General features: G+C 36.8%; 1 protein-coding gene across 20 annotated transcripts in view; it reads right to left on the reverse strand.

Moving 5' to 3' along the window:
- The window catches only part of LOC308697658 (uncharacterized protein), a 79,847-nt gene extending 69,087 nt beyond the window's left edge, over positions 1-10,760 (reverse strand). For 11 of the 20 annotated variants that reach the window (XR_014030970.1, XR_014030971.1, XR_014030972.1 and 8 more), the window contains exons 1-4: positions 10,588-10,760; positions 7,626-7,818; positions 4,013-4,195; positions 3,630-3,715 (exon numbers count right to left, since the gene is read on the reverse strand). The gene's annotated coding sequence lies outside the window, so the exon portion shown is untranslated. Of the gene's footprint in view, positions 1-3,629; positions 3,716-4,012; positions 4,196-7,621; positions 7,819-10,587 lie in introns of those variants that run through there. The other 9 variants (XR_014030974.1, XR_014030979.1, XR_014030980.1 and 6 more) reach the window with 5 other exon arrangements.
- Between the last annotated feature and the right edge of the window lie 8,944 nt (positions 10,761-19,704).

Raw genomic sequence — 19,704 nt, forward strand, 5'->3', positions numbered from 1 at the left:
TAGAAAATGGTGCGGACTTGTGACTATCCGGACTGTACAAACAAAGATGTGGCGCTTTCTCCTCACACATTTCAAAGATTTCCTGTGGCAGATGTTGCCTTTCTAACTCCATCTGGCGTAACTCGTCATCTGTGTATTCAGGTTCGTAAAGATATCCTTTTGGCTGTGTGTCGAAGTCAATGTTGTCATCGTCGCTGCTGTAGTCAGACATGTTATCGTTCTCTTTACGAGCTGTAAACAAAGTGACACGTGCGCGGCTCCCAGCTGGCTGTAGGTAGCGGCAGCGCGCAGTGATATGACGGGGAAGAAAATAGTGCCAAGCCATTACGAGGTCTGACCTCTCCATAGACAGCGGTTTTGTGCTGCAAATATATCACTCTTTTGAACACATATTGATTTGAGAAGAAAAAAGCTTTATTGCCGTGACCCCAGCAAACTTGCCGGACTAATTTCATCTTGACCAAAACTGGACCGGAGCTCGGCTCACAGGACGCTGTCGGGGGTAAGTCATGGTCAATGCACCACACTGCTTATGGGGAAGCTATAGAGATTCATGTCTAAAATCCTGAACTATCCCTTTAAGTGCACAAAATCATGTCTGACCCACTCCAAATGTCTCCTGATATATTGGGGCATCTTATGATCCTATTGTACCCATCTCATGTGGTTCCTTTTTCATATAATCAACAGATGAAATTAAAAAAAGAACATTATATTATATAAAACAAATATGAAACCTAGCCTACACTCCCTGACAAAAGTCTTGTCGCCTGTCCAAGTTGTAAGAACAATAGATAACTTGACTTCTAGTTGATCATTTGGAATCAGAAGTGGCTTATATGAAAGGCAAAGGCCTCTAGATTACGCTTATTTTACCAAACTAAAATCTTATCATGGCTTGATTTTTAATTTAATTAGGACAGAAAGGTCAGACTTTGCTTAGATAAAAGTCTTGTCACATCGTTAAAGGATTCAACTAATCACAGATTAGAGCGTCACCTGTGACAAATACTGTAATTAACACATTCCCAGGTGTGTAGAAGAACCCCAGCACACCCAACCTTCATTTGAAATGCATCCTGACCTCTGACAGCATGCCAAAGATTCTACCACAGACCAAAGTGCTGATCATCAAGAGCCTGAAGATCAAGTCTCCTGCTGAGGTGGCAGACATCTTTAATGTATCTAAACGTCAAGTGGAGAGGATAAGAAAAAGATTTGAAGAAACTGGTGAAGTTCATGACAGGCCCAGGTCAGGCAGACCCCGTAAGACAACTGTTCAAGAGGACCGTTTGTTGGTTCGCCAGCCCTTTTTCAACTGCAGCAGAGCTACATAACAACTGGTCACCAGAAGCCCCTGTATCTACAAGAACAGTTTGTCGAATTCTCTCACGCAGTGGTCTCAATGGTCGAATTAGTGCTCAGAAACCAGCATTAAACAGAAGAACTAAAAAATCGTGTTGCATTTGCCAAGGCCCACAGCTTGCAGGTAGGATGCACTGTGGAAAAGTGGCAGAAGGTTGATTTTTCCAATGAATCATCTATTGAACTGCATCCCAATCGTCGCAAATACTGCAGAAGACCTATTGGAACCCGCATGGACCCAAGATTCACACAGAAAACAGTCAAGTTTGGTGGAGGAAAAATCATGGTTTGGGGTTACATTCAGTATGGGGACGTGCGAGAGATCTGCAGAGTGGATGGCAACATCAACAGCCTGAGATATCAAGACATTCTTGCTGCCCATTACATTCCAAACCACAGGAGAGGGCAAATTCTTCAGCAGGATGGCGCTCCTTCTCATACTTCAGCCTCCACGTCAAAGTTCCTGAAAGCAAAGAAGGTCAAGGTGCTCCAGGATTGGCCGGCCCAGTCACCAGACATGAACATTATTGAGCATGTCTGGGGTAAGATGAAGGAGGAGGCATTTAAGATGAAACCAAAGAATCTTGATGAACTCTGGGAGTCCTGCAAGAATGCTTTCTTTGCCATTCCAGATGACTTTATTAATAAAGTTATTTGAGTCATTGCCGAGACGTATGGATGCAGTCCTCCAAGCTCATGGGAGTCATACACTAATTATTTTTCCACTGCACCATGACTTTATGTTCTGTACTGTAAATTATTTCTGTTAAGTGACAAGACTTTTGTCTAAGCAAAGTCTGACCTTTCTGTCCTAATTAATTAAAAATCAAGGCATGATAAAATTTTATTTTGGTAAAATAAGCGTAATCTAGAGGCCTTTGCCTTTCATATAAGCCACTTCTGATTCCAAATGATCAACTAGAAGTCAAGTTATTATCTATTGTTCCTACAACTTGGACAGGCGACAAGACTTTTGTCAGGGAGTGTATATTTAAGTTTAAGTTATATTTAAACGTCACACCTATACATGCATGTAGCCTATACATGCATGTGTGCGTGTATGGGGGAGAGGTGTGATTTTCGAATAATAGTCGAATAATACCCAGCGATTTTCGAATATTATTTTTGCTTGAAATGCCCATCCCTACTAGGGTTGAACGATTAATCACAACAAAACCGCACGCGATTTGCGATCATCTTATGTGCAGCTTGTCAGTGGAGTGCGGCTGATTGGTAGTAAATACTGCCCCATTTGAACGCCAGAGGGCGCTCTCACGCGAACACGATAAATATGCCCCGCCGCAGAAGTACAATTATGCGCATCATTCCAGGAAACACCTATCGCTGTAGCTGAATAAACAGGACATTGAAACGCTTTGATTAAACATGACTTATAAATACACGACTGCCTTATTCTGTGTAAGAAGGCACATCATCTCACAGAAGGAGGAGCTCAACTGTTGTTATGAAGTGAGTTTGGAGTAAATGCATGTTATTAAATGTTGTCTGTTGTTGGACGAGGTTCATAAATGCTTCATGTTTTGGAAAGATGTTTGACGCGTGTTGTTTTTTCAAATGCACGTTATAAGTGACTCAAACTCACAGTGCTTTCAGATGGAGCAGCGTTTACAGAGCCGTACATCAAGACAAACTGCGCATAAAAAAAAAGAAAAAAAAAAGCAGCCTTTGCGATTTTAAAATCGCGATAAGCCATCTCGATTTAAGTGCGATTACATGGAAAGTGCGATTAATCGTTCAGCCCTAATCCCTACTAATGAGTTACATCAAACTACTCAAATTTGTTCTTTTAGGAGTTTACAATTTTTTTTTTTTTTTTTATTTTGTCCTGCTCAGACTTGCATTGGACAATGCTCAAGTTACATCAAACTTCTCCATTTTAGGTGATTAAATGTTTATTTTGTCCTCCAAAGTTTACTACTGGACAATGTTTAAAAAACAAAAAACATTGTGGGCTGCATCAGACTGTTCCATTTTGTTTGTATTTGTCTTATATTAAGTATATTAAGCATCGGTATCGGCCGATCACCATGACAAGAAATCGTTAATCGGTATCGGCTGCAAAAATCCTGATCGGAGCATCCCTACACATTTTATTACGGTTTGCTTTAATGACTGCATTATTCTTTCATTCAGCAACAAACCACCTGATACTGGTGACAAATGAACACTAAGAATTCCCTGTATTACTGTATTCTTTTCAAAAGTGAACAGGTATTCCATTTCTATGTAATAGTTGTTTATACCTGGTTGACTCTGAAGGGAAGATGCATCTACAGCCTGCCTCCTGAACAGCACGGGGGATGCAATTAATGATCGTTTTTACCAACATCTGTAGTTTGAAAGGGGCAACAACACATTACAATTGATCAACCAGTGAACAACTGCAACAGTAACAAGGACCAAAAAAAGTTGGAGAATTTGTTTCTGAGCTGGTGATTGGCTGGGCAATTGAAAGCAGCAGCCAATGAATAAGCAGAGAGTTACTCTGCGAGTACTATAGCACACCAGGACAATGAGCAACATCAGGATGTGACTCTAGTCTCGCTCTTTAAACATAACTCTTCAAAAAGTAAGTTTAATTTGTATATGAAAAAATGAACAACTGCCTGTCTGTCAACATACCCACCTCTCCTGAAAGGAGTTGGAATGCATTCTTGATGCGTACGCTCAACAGCTACCGTCATAAGGGTTGCGCATCAGAGTCTGTCATCTGCCCCACTATAGGGCACCAGGTCTTATAGAAACGTGTGAGTAGTGACAGCCAGAATGGGGAAGGTACTTGGTACACTTCTTTAACAGTGATGTAATCCTAAATGAGGAGAAGAAATAACTATATGATCAAAGGAAGAAATGAGAGTCGCTATAGACAACAAAGCAAGGCTCAGAAAAACACAGAGAAACTTAAGTGTCCTAACCAGGTGTGACATGACAAAATGGTCACCACCAAAAAAAAAATAATAATAATCCAAGCATTTTTATCCTACACAGTAAAAAATTTGCCATTTTTTGCTAAATTTCTGTGAAAATTGTTTCAAAGCCAGTATTTTTTTGGTGTAATAGGTTGTTTGCATATGACGTCACGTTACTGCGTTGCCATGGCGCGAAATGCAGATGGAGGGCAGGAAGTGATTTGCTACATTTAGGAAGCACTATAACAAACTCAAAATGCTTATGTTTTGCATCGTTTATGGTTTCTCAAATCGATCAAGCCGAGAAACCATGAGGAGTTTTTATCGTGTACCAAAAGTTGTTGTTCATAAGGGGGAAAAATGCAAGAAATTGACAGAAAAACGCCAGAAAAATGGCTTGCAAACCTACGTCTGCGGTCGGGAGGAGCTGAATCGGAAAATGCCCGTGTGTGCAGTGATCACTTCATCAAAGGTGAGTTAATGCAACTTATGTGGCTATGTTTGTGTAACGTACCAGTTTCCGAACTTTGTAAAGTCAAAGTAATTGTTTCTTCTTTTCTTTGAGTTTGTAAGTTACCCCTGTAACTGAAGACAAACGCGTAACGTTAGCAAAGCTACCTACAAAGTTTTTTGAGTAGAGCCCGACCGATATGGATTTTTGGGCGCCGATGCCGATACCGATTAAAAAAAAGCCAGATACCGGTATATCGGCCGATATTATTTATGTGTATATTATAATACAGTAGCAATACTATTTATGTGTATTATAGTACAGTAAGTTTGGACACACTTTCCAATTGGTGTGTACAAACTTTTGATGGGTACTGTATATAGAATACACAGTAAACAGAATAAATATATAAACGTTTTGCAATGATAACTCAAATGTGGTGATTAAACACTTGTGTGACAAAGATATGTAATGGAGGCAGGGTGAATGATAGAATGAGAATTTGAGCTGTAACCAAACTAGTTTGTATTGTATTTTATATTATATTATATTCTAAATACTGTTGCATAATCTTCACTAACGACTTTGTCTTTTAATTTAGTCACGTTATTTAAAACATAACTTGTATCAATAAATATATCAAAAGTGTCACTGACAAAACCTTATCTTCTATTTTTAATCTTAATTTCTCTAATATCTACCAGTGGAGGAAGAACTCAGATCTTTTTAGTAAAGTAAAATTAATAATATCATAATGAAAACGTTTATAATTACATATGTACAGTAGTTTTATACTATTTTAAATAAGTAGTAAGCAAAATGTACTAAACGTGAAACTAGGCTATAGTGCTGGCCTCGAATATTCGAATATTCGTTCGGTGGGTTGGTATTCGATTTGAAAATTTGACATTCAAATTTTTTTTTTTTTCACATCTGGGATCCCCCGCAAAACGGTTCTCATTCGCGCTTGAATAAGGCCGGCGACACACTGACTGCGTGGCATGGCCGTTTTTATTTCGGCTCCCATGTTAACAGGTTGGAGTTTGCACACTGCCTGCTCTCAGGCGCGGCTCAAGCCACGCGGAAAACGCGTCCATGCTAGAAATAGAACCGACGCGCAAGTGTTCCAGCAACGGGACTCTTCTCTGGTAAGAGCGCAGAACAGCGGAGTTTGTATGGACGAAGTGCATGTCTGAGCTTGTGTTTTGGATTAAGCTGTGTTGCTTTGACATTGTGGAAAATAAAATAATAGAAACAAAATGTATTAGCCTTTTTACCCGTTATTATCAATCTAAATTAATCTCGTTTTTTAATTTAACTTAATTTAGTTTTTCTTTATTTAAATTTCGTTTTTCTTTATTTAAATTTATTTTTTTCTTTATTTAAATTTAGTTTTTTCTTTATTTAAATTTTGTTTTTCTTTATTTAAATTTCGTTTTATTTCTTTATTTAAATTTCGTTCAATTTCTTTATTTAAATTTCGTTCAATTTCTTTATTTAAATTTCGTTCAATTTCTTTATTTAAATTTCGTTCAATTTCTTTATTTAAATTTCGTTTCTTTATTTAAATTTCGTTTTTCTTTATTTAAATTTCGTTTTTCTTTATTTAAATTTCGTTTTTCTTTATTTAAATCTACCCTTTACTGTGTCAGTAATTTTGTAAGTCAGAAAAATATTAGACTACCTTAAAAGTATTGCTTAATTTAACAGACCTGTGTGTGTGCGTTTTATATCACTAACCGCTTCCCCTCGCGCTGTTCTGTAGTTTACTAAAAGTGTATTAATTCTGAACGTGTCGTGTCTCGCGTGTCGATCTGGCTACTTTTAATGCAAAATGGTCCTATATAAAGTGTTATAATTACATAAATTATTGGAATATTGCTTGATGTTGTAACGTAGCAGAATGAGTTTTAACACTGTGTCTACACCGGACATGGCTGTTATTTTTTTGCCACTTTTGCCAGTTCTTTGTAACAGCTTTTAGGTGCTTTATTGGCAGCGCCATCCTTACATAAATCACTGCACACTGCATTTTTTTTAAATATTAATTTATCGGACGTTATAAATGCCGATACCGATAGTTAGGAAAATGCCTAATATCGGCCGATAATATTGGCCCGCCGATATATCGGTCGGGCTCTAGTTTTGAGGGTGCTGCCTTCAGTGCTTTAGTGGTGTTTCGGCAGACCTTTGAGAATGGTTAACCTAATAACGTAAAGTAAACAGCCGTAAAAGTAACGTCGAGAAGCGCCGCAGCGTTGAATAGTTATTAGGTTTAACGTTACGGATTAATCCACGGGACAAAAAAGAATGACAGCCTCGATGACAGGCAAATCTTTCAATTCAGTTGAAAAATCTCTCCTCTTCATAACGCAAGGATCACATCCAACATATGTTTAGATTTTTTGTCTAGGCCTATATCTTTCTCTTGTAATATCATCTAAAGTAGTACAGTACAGACTTTCCTCCATCTCGTCCATTCCGCTCTTTACTTCCTGCCCTCCATTTGAATGTTGCGCGTCATCACAATCACTTGACTGCAAACCACCTATTAACCAAAACTGCAAATGACTGCTGCTAAAAACTTGCAGCATCACACCTGGTTAAAGTTCAATTCTATTTCAAGTCTCAAGTCTAAGAAACTTTGTACAAAAACAGACAAATGCCACAACATTAGCATGTTTCTGAGCTGGTGATTGGCTGGGCAATGGAAAGCAGCAGCCAATGAATAAGCAGAGAGTTACTCTGCGAGTACTATAGCACACCAAGACAATGAACAATATCGGATGTGACTCTAGTCTCGCCCTTTAGACAACTTTTCAAAGAGTTAGTTTAATTTATATCTTAAAAAACTGCCTTCAGTCTGTCAACATACCCACCTCTCCTGTAGAGTTAGATGATCTGGAATGCATTCTTGATGCGTACGGTCAACAGCTACCGTTATCAGGGTTGCGCATCATCAGAGTTTGTCATTTGCCCCACTATGGGGCATCAGGCCTTATAGAAACATGCGAGTAGTGACAGCCAGAATGGGGAAGGTACTTGGTATACTTCTCTAACAGTGATGTAATCCTAAATGAGGAGAAGAAATAACTATTTGATCCAAGGGAATCCAAGGGAAAGAAATGAGTCACTACAGCATCACACCTGGTTAGAAGTTCAATTCTATTTCAAACCTCAAGTCTAAGAAACTTTGTACAACAACAGAAACATGCTTAAGGCACAGTGTCATTTTTCGCTATTAGAGGTTGTTTATTCAAAACAAAAGTGCTGCTTGATGACTCCTGCAGTGATCATTCTAAAGTATCATTCTATTTTTATCATTTCTATATTCCAATTTATGTATAACATTAATCTCATAGCATTTAGCCTATGTCCTATGCAATTTGTTTGTTCAGTGTAAATGCGTACAAGTGCTAAACAATAATTGCAGAGCCCTGCATGTATATTTATGGGCCAGTGACAAATAAGGTTTTCAACTGATAAAAAATTCAAATAGGTTAAAACTGCACATCAAAGTAGTTATCTTTATGGGGATGTTTTTTACTTATTACTAAAATCTCAGTTTTAAACAATGTATTTTAAGCGGTTTAACTGAGAATCATGTGACAACACCAGTCAAAATGTCATACGGGATAACGTTAATGCATTTTCTAAATATTATGATATTAAAACTTTTCAAATCAATAATACTTAATGAATATATAAAGTGATGCAGTAAACAATATTTAGAGCTCAGAAAAAAAAAATTGCACAACTTTTTTATTCTCATTATATTGTGATTTCTTTAAACGTGACCCTACTTGTTCAAGTTCTTTACCCACATTTTAACACTGCAATGTGATTTAAAATGCAAAATGTCTGAAAATGTTTTACAGGACTTGGTAACATGTTATTATTGTTTCCTCAACTCCATGAAGTGAAATTATGCATTTCAATGGAAAAAAACAGCGTTATCCCGCCTGACTTAAATTGTTACTCGGTATGACACCATATGAGTTAACACTTGAATTGTCATTTTTACAACACTTACACATAATAATGTTCATAAATAATTAATGTTTATGTTATGCAATGTTTTTCCAAGGAAATTAATTAGGCTCCACTGTAAAGAAATGCAGATGTGGTTTTCAGTGTGTAAACTGTTACACACAAACTCAGTGTGGTTTCTTCCCAGATTTGGCAAGTATACAAATACATTTAAACAATTTTTTCATGTTTATGAATATCAAAACAGCACAACTTTTCAACATTAGTTTTAATTTAGTACTGAAAAGTATCTTGAACCATTTTATTGATGATCATAGTCACTCTACATCAATATTCATAAATAATGTAAAGGGTTAAATAGGCGATCTTCACTAATTTCACTGAACATCATTTATTAGAGTGGATGGCCTGTTCTTAAAGGGGCGGATTCCCCAATATGACAGGTTGGACAATAATTAAATGTAATTGTAATTGAATATTATTATGAATTATATAATTTGCTAATATTCAACTAAACAATGTTAATATGTTAATATCACAATTTGAATGGAAATTATATGAAATTATATATGAAATTATATGAAATATACAAATAAAGCTGAAAACTGTATAAGAATATATTGTCAAACACATGTCATCCAAGATAACGGACGACGTTATGGGTAGTTACAGAAAATAACTGTTATCCTATATGACAAAATTGTTATCCAGTATGACAAAACTCAGTTTAAATCTTAATCAGGCAGTATTTTTGGCTACCTTTAGAAATCTGCAACCTTTACCTTCAACTTCCAAATATGTAATTTCATGCTAAATAAACATATTTACATAAAATCCACATTATATATGTTATTTTAGCGTTATCCCATATGACACAGGATTTTACTACATAGTGTGCTAGTGAGGAAAAAGGGTAAGTTAAACATTTTATGAAAGACATATTTACCTTTCACAATTGTTTGGGGGTCCTTCAGGGACTTCCTGATTGTGTAACATGCTGTCTCACAACGTGTCAAAATAAAATTCACAATAAAATTGCTCCAGTTTGCTTGTTATCCCGTATGACATTGGCTGAAAGCCAGTTTTGGGACAGAATGCTCCAAAGCATAACAATCAACTGGATGTCATATTCTTTGTAATATTTAAATATATTGTTGTCAAGACTCATATAATAATGCCTGTGGCAGAGATGTTAGGGTTTATTAGATTTTTTACAGTTTGTTTGGCTTTTTTGTATGTCACTCTAAGGTCCGGACAGTTATCCGGTATGACATTATGAGACTATAATGTCTAATAATTCTTACACTTTGTAATACCCTCAATATATGTTCATATCATTTGATAAACAGAGATCAATAGATTCAATAAATGTGCTTTTTATTAAACATTTCCTTATTTTGACTTCATAAAGGGGTTTGGACATCAAAATTGCACGTCACGTCATTGGGCCATATACTAAAAGGCAGTTTTATTTTATAACTAAAAGTAACTTTTAAACATATTTTAAGTGAATCCCGCGTATTGGCACATGCGACAGTAATTTATTATTTTTGTGTCAGGAGTGCACATAAATCATGCTGAATCATATCATATTTAGCATTAGGCTATTTCATATAAAGCGAATAGCCTTAAAGTTTAGTTAACACATTAGGTCGTATCGCGGTCCGTGTTCCAAATTTTAAGACCACGTGAAAAGATTAGACTTTTCACCATATTTCAATAGTTAGCCCATCGAACAGAGAGCCGTGTTCGATTAATGTGTGCGAAATATTGTGAGAGAAGTACATTATACAGTGAAAGGTCATTTAGGCCAACATTTTCCGTAAAAACCAAGCGTTATTTCTCACTTACAAGTCTCTGCTCCCGAACACCTCACCACTCCGAGACGAAAGAGAACGTGCAGTCTTCTTATTCCAATGTTTCATAGCGGTTGGCTGGCAAACCAGCTTTCGGTGCATTACCGCCACCGATTGGAACGGAGTATGGACAAAGATGGATCAAGAAACGTCTTCTTCTTTCTCTTCGTTTTCTGGCGGATCGCAAACAACTTTTAAAGGTGCATACCGCCACCTACTGTACAAGAGTCTGTATTACCATGTCACTTAGTTCATATTCTATTATTCAATCTAGTGCATTTTAAAAAGGTGAAAAGTGCCCTCCTGATCTCTCTTACCCCTTCTTCCTCCCCTTCTGTTCCCAATACCCCTTTTAGATCCCACGTTTCTCTTACTTTGTCATGTAAGTTTCTTCTGTCAGATTCATATGGAACAGTAGCCTATGATGACATGATCTACATTTTCTATATCCACAGTTAGCACACTTATTTCTATTTCTTTACCCTAGAACAGCCAACAAACTATTTAATCCTGTGTGGTCTAATCTGAGTTTTGTTATTATTATTTCCTCTCTTCTGATCTTTATTTAAACTGATTTTTGAATTTTATAATATCTCCCTCCTTTCAAATCTTCATCCCACTTTTCCTGCCAAAATCTCCATCCCACTTTTCCTGCCAAAATCTCCATACCTTATCTTAATCAGGGCTTTCCCTTCTCCTTTTCCTAATGTAATGCAACTTTAATATTATAAATATAGCAGTCAAAGAGTAACATGAGTAATGGCCTAAACTCCAATAGCTCATACGTTTTTACTGCAAAATTATCTTGAAACTCCGATAATGTAAGTTAAAGTTTGATGAAACTGCTTACAAAAATACATGCTAGTTCAAATAGAAACACCTGACTTTAAAACGAAAAAGACATTCATCCATTCACAATGATGCAAAAATATTCAACCTAAAAGGATGTCTCCTCCTGGCTCTAGTGGATAATAGTATTACGGCTATTGTAATCTTAGTATTATCTTAAATTGTTGATAATTTAGAATTTGCTGTTTATATTTTTTTAATGCATTTCTTGCTCTGCATTTGTCTTTGAAATTTTTATGTTATGTATTGATCATCTCTGAATTGACTGATCATGTAATTGGCACCATACAATTAACCTGACTAATAATAAATTGCTACATCTGATTTTATTCTGACTTTGGGTGTGCTCACACTTAGCAGGTACAACATCTTATGCAATTGCTCTGTTAGCACGGGCCATATAAATCAGTGTGAACGCTGCCATCCGAACCTTGGTGCACACCAAACAATAGGACTGTAGTGTACAGCAGGCAGACATGATGGCTGGTTGCCCATGTCACAATGGGAGCCCCTTTATTCTGCTGTAATGAAAAGGACATAAAGTTTAAATAGGACTCTCAATTCACACCTTCAAAGGAGTTCCACAAACAAACAACCAGTTGGGCTAGGAGAGGAGTGTCCAAACTCTGTCCTGGAGGGCCACTGTCCTGCAGAGTTTAAAGGGTTATTTCACCCAAAAATGAAAATTGTGTCAGTAATTACTCTCATGTTGTTGCAACCCCGTAAGATTTTCGTTCATCTTCGGAACACAAGTGAAGATATTTTTTATTAAATCTGAGAGCTGTCTCACTCCTCCATAGGCTTCTTTGTAATTGAAACTTGCCGGCCCAGAAAGTTAGTAAATACAGTGTTAAAAAAAAGTCCAAGTGACTACATAAGTTTATCAAGCGACGAGAGTACTTTCTGTGCGCAAAAAAACAAACAAAAATAACGACTTTATTCAACCATTCATTTTCTTCTGTGTGGGCCTCTGAGTGAGTTCACCTAGTGTAACAGCGCAGCGCTTCTGGGTCAGCATCACAAGCATCACACACATTACCAGCGTCGGCCAATAGTGAGCCTACGTTCTGACATACAACCCAGAAGCGCACTCTTTTTATTACACTTGGTTGTAATAAAACCAATTTGGTTTTATTCTTCCTTGGTTTAAAAAAAACCCAGAAACACACACACACAAAAAAAAAAAAAAAAAAAAAAAACAGTAAGAGGCTCTATAAGTTAACAATATCTCACAAATCCTTCATTGGTCAAATGACAAACTTTTAGTTCATAGGGTCCAACTGGGCTAAAGGCACACCCTAAGAAAAATGCATGAAAAAAACCACCCTTTTCACTACTACCATAGTGTATGATTGTCAAGTCAAGTCACCTTCATTTAGCGCTTTTAACAATATAGATTGTTTCAAAGCAGCTTAACAGTGATAATAGGAAATTAAAGTAACGGAGATTGTTTTGGCTTTACAGCAGCTCTAGAATAAAGTTATTGTCCAGCTAAAGTTAGTTTTGATTGATTCACTTCCATTGCAATGATCATTAGTTATAAACTTACATTTTAAGCCAAAATGGGGGTCAACCTTGAACAAATTGCAACAGAAGCAAACTCAACTGATTTTGTATCCTCAATATGTCCTGAGTAAGGAAAAAAAAGTCCCGAAGAATCCCATTAGGGGAAAGTTTCGAAAAAGACCCAAATATAGCCTATTCATATGCCACATTGCATTCTTTTTCTTACGTGAATAGGGTAAAAATTTTAACCTTTAGATATCACCATGAAAATTACTTAGTTGATTACTTACATCAAGACAAACAAAAAATGTATTACAAGTTTTTTGAAATTGTTTGATAACATGGACAAATGGTGCATAATCTAATTACGTATATGCTAATTTGCATAAATACCACAACAGGTCTAAACATTGGGTCTAGCCAAGTGAAAATGTCTTGCTGAATCTTGTTGACATATAACAGTAAAATACTTAATGTTAAGGTCTGGATGGAACCCATTTAGGCTACCCATGAGCATTAATACATAGAGGCAGGAAGAAGTACTTTAAAACAGCCTTTATTAATTATTATTGCAGAGATGGGGTTTGGGTCTGGGTCTGTGGGACTGTTTCTGGGGATTCACTTTTTATTTTCCCTACCTTTTGTCTTCTGCATTCTCCTTACCATTGTCTCCTGTTCTTCCCTAAGACTCGTCCCCGAAACAGTCCCACGGACCCAGTCCCAAGCCCCATCTCTTAAACATTAATAAAGGCTGGTTTCTAAAGTACTTATTCCTGCCTCTGTATTAATGCTCATGGGTAGCCTAAATGGGTTCCATTCAGACCTTAATATTAAGTATTTTACTGTTATGTGTCAACAAGATTCAACAAGACATTTTCACCTGGCTATACCCAATGTTTAGACCTGTTGTGGTATTTATGCAAATTAGCATACGTAATTAGATTATGCACCGTTTGTCCATGTTAACAAACCATTTAAAAAAACGTGTAATACATTTTTTGTTTGTCTTGATGTAATTTTTTGTTTGTCTTGATGTAATCAACTCAATAATTTTCATGGTGATATCTAAAGGTTAAAAATGTTACCCTATATTCATGTGAGAAAAAAAAATGCATAGGCGTATGAATAGGCTATATTTTGGTCTTTTTCGAAACTTTCCCCTAATGGGATTCTTCGGGACTTTTTTTTCCTTACTCAGGACATATTGAGGATACAAAATCAGTTGAGTTTGCTTCTGTTGCAATTTGTTCAACCTTTTTTCATAAAATGACTGGACTATTAGGGGCTGCTAACACGACACCGTTCTAACAGAAAACCCTTAAAGTCCAACTGCAATCAAAATTGACCCTATTTACTTTGTTAGCGCATATTACTAGTCTTGTGGTGAAAAACTAATCCGTGCAAGTTAATACACAGAAAAAATTTGTTTGCCGTCGTAATCTTTAATCAAAGTCTGGAGTTACTTCCGGTCTGGAATGGCGTTCCTTCTCTGATGATGTAGGTTTGACAGCTTGGGTTGGGAAACGCTTAACCACTTCCCTCAAACCGTTAGTCTGTTATGAGCAGAGATGGAGAGTAGGAGCGCTAAAGTAAAACCCTGCCCTCTGTTCAATATTCCTTTTCACTGGGAAATTCGTCACAACACTGGAGAAAAGTCGTTTGCAACTTCCGGTTCACGCGGACTTTAATGCGATCCGGCTGCTCATTTGCACAAAACAGTGCCTAATGGCTCGAGAATGCAAACCATGAAATAGGATCCAAGGTACAAGTCTTGAAAAATGTATAATACAGAATTTGTTATCGCTTCCGCGTAGCCACATGAACCAGAATTATCCCGACAACGTTTTATCTGTACAGAGGTAAAGGGAAGAAGGCCTTAACAGGGGAGAGACTAGTTAACACTTCAGGACTGCATTGTCGTCATGTCTAGGCGCAGATCCTTCATCAGATCCGGATATGGCCTGAATCCGATGGACTGCGGTAAACCTAACCCTCTGGAATAAACAGAGAGACTAATATTAGCGTAGACGCCATCCTTCTTATGATGTAACAAGTACATCAGGATTTATGGGAAGTGTTCCCGGTTCCGGCTGACCTAATCTATGCAGCCTAACATTGAATTATAGAAGTCTATAATGTGTTATGTGTATGCTAGTTCAAAGAGATGTGTTTTTAATCTAGAACTGAACAAATCTAGAACAAATTTGAACTGACAGAGTGTGTTTGCTTCCCAGACAATGTTAGGAAGACTGTTCCAAAGTTTTGGTGCTAAATAGGAAAAGGATCTACTGCCAACAGTTGATTTTGATATTCTAGGTATTATCAACTGGCCGGAATTTTGAGATTGCAATAGACGTGAAGGACTATAATGCGTTAAGAGCTCGCTCAAGTACTGGGGAGCTAAACCATTTAGTGCTTTGTAAGTAATCAGCAATATTTTAAAATGTATACGATGTTTTAATATGGAGCAAATGCAGTGTTGACAGAACCGGATTAATATGGTCATACTTCCTGGTTCTGGTAAGAACTCTAGCTGCTGCGTTTTGGACCAGCTGTAGTTTGTTTATTAAGCGTGCAGGGCAACCACCCATAATAGCATTACAATAATCTAGCCTTGATGTCATAATGTCATTAACTAATTGTTCCGCATTCGTCATTGAGAGCATATGACGTAATTTAGATATAATTGTAAGATGGGAAAATGCGTTTTTACAGATACTAGACACGTGACTTTCAAATGAAAGATTGGTATTGTTATGGAAAAATGTATCTTTCTCTATATTTTATTTTCAATGATTTAACAAATGAATGCCATGCATTCATTTGTCTGTATTTTGAGTTTCTTTTATTATGTTGATACAGCTGCAGGGTGTGTGTGTGTGGGACTTCAGAGGTGAGAGAATTCCCGGGGGTAGGGGAGCCACAGGGGTCCCTTTTGTTCCTTGTGCTGTGGTGGGTGACAAGAGATAACACTATAAAAATGCTGGCCAACCTCTGCTCTGGGTCTCACTCCGCCTGCAGCTGGACTGTGGATGGACTGGGAACTATTCTTGCAAGAATAAATACCTTTTAAGGACAATTTGAATCCTGATGTCTCTTATGCCTGATGCTGTTTTTGTTAATTTGTTTTTGCCGCAACAAATTGGTGTCAGAAGTGGGATTCCTTGAGGTTTTCTTCTGGTCCTGACAGCGGATTTGACGAACTGATCATCTCAAAGCACCAGGCTTTGATCTTACCTCGCTGAATTTAAGAGAGAAGAGCCAAAGCTGCTATCAGGGCCAGGGAGAAACATCACTGGAATCAGAAAGAACTCGGTGGCAGTAAAAGCATCTCGGGTAAGAGACAGTTAAATTATTGTATTTTGTGTGGTATAATCTGATATGACTGAGAGTGAACCATAGTGGCTGGAACTATCTCTTTGGTACGGGCAGAGAAGGTTTTCGATGGGGAGATTGTAACCTGAGGAAGTCAAGTAAATTTTATGCCGAAAACTAGCTTGTAAAAGTGGACGGAAGAGCCACACCTGATTAATTAGGCTTACTCAAAATCTCTGTAACCTGAGGAAGTCTTGCAAAAGTGGACGAAAGAGCCACAAGTGGACGGAAGAGCCACACCTGATTAATTAAGTGAACCAGAATTAATCGAGCACTAGAAAGTGCTCACGGAAAGATTTTGAGTAAAACCGTAATTACAGGAAGCATATTTGGTAAAACCTGGCCGATTTTGGGTTAAAAAGTCGGATCTGTTGAAGACGTTTGACAGATTAGTAAGACGCGCGTCGAGGGAAAATCCAGGAGAGATAGAAATCAGCCAATATGGGGTCATCTCAAAGCAAGCTTGAACAAAATTTTATAGGCTACACCAGTTTTTCTGTAAAATGGAAAAAATTACAGCCAGAAATGCATGCAAGAAATTGGGAAACGGATAATTGTTAAACAAAGGGTTGTTGTAGTTTTGTTCATGAGTGTAAAACTGTGAACAGATAGTAGTTTGTTGAACTGAAAAAGATAGAATGTTTTTCCTGATGGAAACAGTGAATTGTTGGATTGAACAGATACAGAAGGAAGTGGCATGTAGGGAAAGATATAATTCATATTTATGAACAAAATTAAGTTAAATTAAGTTGAAATGGTATAAAATGAGTTTTAGATAAAATAAGGCATTGAGTATGATTAACAGGGATTAACATGATATAAAGATAAGGAATCATGTACGCAAATGTAAGCAAAACGGGAAAAATTCTATATTTTAGAGATAAAATAATGATTGAAATGACGATGTGAATGCTTTATTGTATTAATGTTATGAAAACAAGAGTACTGAAGAATAGATTGCCATATTTTTGTAACAAGAGTTGAAGGTGCAAGCAGCTAAGATAGCTGTCTGTGTAATTTAGAGACTGAGAAGATTTAGAGAATCTTGTGGTTTCTGTGAAACAGTAGAGATAAGTGGGACTGAATAATTATAATACAATCTTGTGATTTAAGTTGAATCTGCAAACTAACCATTTGATAGAAGAATAAGCTTTTAAAACCAGTGTTGATGAAATGAATGACACGGTAAAGTTTTAATACTGTATGAAGAGTAACTGAACAGTCCCGAGATAAAAGAGAGTAAATGCTGTAAGCAGCTCTGCCAACACTATCTCTGAAGAGATTTGCAGATGATGTTTTGTAAAAGTTTGATTGTGATTGGAAAGATAAACAATAACTTAACTGGCTCCAAACAAAGAAAGTGCCAAAATGACACAAATTTAAAGAAAAGTCTGTGTTAATATGGGTTAGAAAGTAGATCAATGTTAATATGATGAAGATTATGATTTGGCTATTGTAATTGAATTTGCAACTGGGATTGTAAAAGAAAATACAGAGAACTGCTTATCAATGGCTCTGTTTGCATTTCCTAAATAGAAAACACTGTTTCAGGGGTGTAAAGTAGGGTGGAGATGTTAGAAAGATCAGAGTGATAAGACTGTAGGCAGAATAACAGAGAGTGTTTATTGCGGTCAGCGGGGTCATTCAGTGACTGTAAATGCCATGACTGTAAAAGTAAATGAGGGAGAAATAAAGTTGATAGATGGAACTTTTGAAAGTTGTAAGAAGATTGAGTGTAATGAATTCCTTTTGAAAGGAAAGAACTATAAAAAGTACCGGTGGACGTAAAATTACGGATAAGACTAAATGAGTTGCAAAATATTTTAAAAGTACCGGTCACTAAAAGGATGATTGTGTTTTGAATGAAACGCTTTGATAAGGTTTTAGATGATATAGAGAGACAAATCTAATGAATGATTTATAATGATAATCAAAAAATGTATCACAAGCAGAGAGCGCAGCCTCAAAAGTTGAATCATAGAAGCAGATTGATAAACTCCTAGAGAAAACATTGAAGTCAGGTATTAAATTATGGCAACTGAAAACCTGACAACTAATATTGAAATGAAAATTTAAACGTTATTAAGAACTAGAATAATTTGTATTATTTCTTTAAGATAAAATAAACAGAAGTAGGGTTACAGGATTAACAGTTGCTAAATGTAAAATGTGTAAAAGGCATTTGATTAAACAAAGGCTTGTTAATGTTGATTTTAAAAGATAAGAATCTGATTTGGCCAGAGGTGTCAAGTAACGAAGTACAAATACATCGTTACTTTACTTAAGTAGAAATTTGGGGTATCTATACTTTACTGGAGTAATTATTTTTCAGACGACTTTTTACTTCTACTCCTTACATTTTGACGCAATTATCTGTACTTTCAATTCCTTACATTTTAAAAATAGCCTCGTTACTCCTATTTAATTATCTGAATCTGGCATGTGCTGTGACTGAAACTGCCACAGTTTCAGTGCAACAGAGACTCATTCTGAGTGGATATTTGTAATGTCTAAATTACAATACATGTAATTTATGGAAAAGATGCCTTAAGATGGGCTAAAGTTAAAAAAGATGGTAGATAAAGTCTGAAGTTAAAAGGTTATGAAAATGCAAAGGTACCAGTCCTGAATGCCTCAAGAGTCTCTCTCTCATTCAATGTTAGCTGAAAGCTGTTGTCTGAGCCTGTGTAAAGCACAGTGTTTCAGTTGAAAATCATAGATATGGAAAAGCAAATCATGCTACAGGCAGTTCAGATTTGACAAATTTAGAGGACAATTTGTAAATGTTTTAAAAGTAAAACTGAATGACTTTAAAGAAGTCTTTAAAATAATACTGTTTTGGACTTGTTTATTTTAGGACCAGAGACTTTTAGCTCTCATTTTAGCTTCCACCATGAAACAGGGCTGATGGCTCCGGCTACAGAAGTAACAGTACACTGAATTTACGATTGTGATCTAAATTCACTGACTATAATCTAAGCAACTAGGTCGCTGCCTTTAAGATGATTAATGAATTTAAGTGATTAAATACGGCTGTTATTAATCTGTCTCCCTATGTTTAACACTAGTAGGCAGTCCGAATGGCTCTGATGACTCTTGAATGCACCTTTTCCTAAGCTCTAGAAAACAACAGATTATGTTGAAGAAAACGGTCACAGATTCTGTGACGGGAAAGAGTGGTAACCAGTGTGTACGAAGTGATTACCCCAAGGATGGGTAAGATCCTTTTGGCCAAAGGTCAACCTAAGACAGGGGAAGTCACGCCACAAACACTGGGCATCTGCTGATGGAGGTGTTTTTTATGTGAGATGGATATGAGAGTGGCGCTGATTGACTGAGTGGCCACCAGCATCAGCAGATCATTGAGAGGCGAGATGAGCTG

Source organism: Scardinius erythrophthalmus (genome assembly GCF_964197995.2).
Source record: "Scardinius erythrophthalmus genome assembly, chromosome: 10".
NCBI classification, from domain to species: domain Eukaryota; kingdom Metazoa; phylum Chordata; class Actinopteri; order Cypriniformes; family Leuciscidae; genus Scardinius; species Scardinius erythrophthalmus.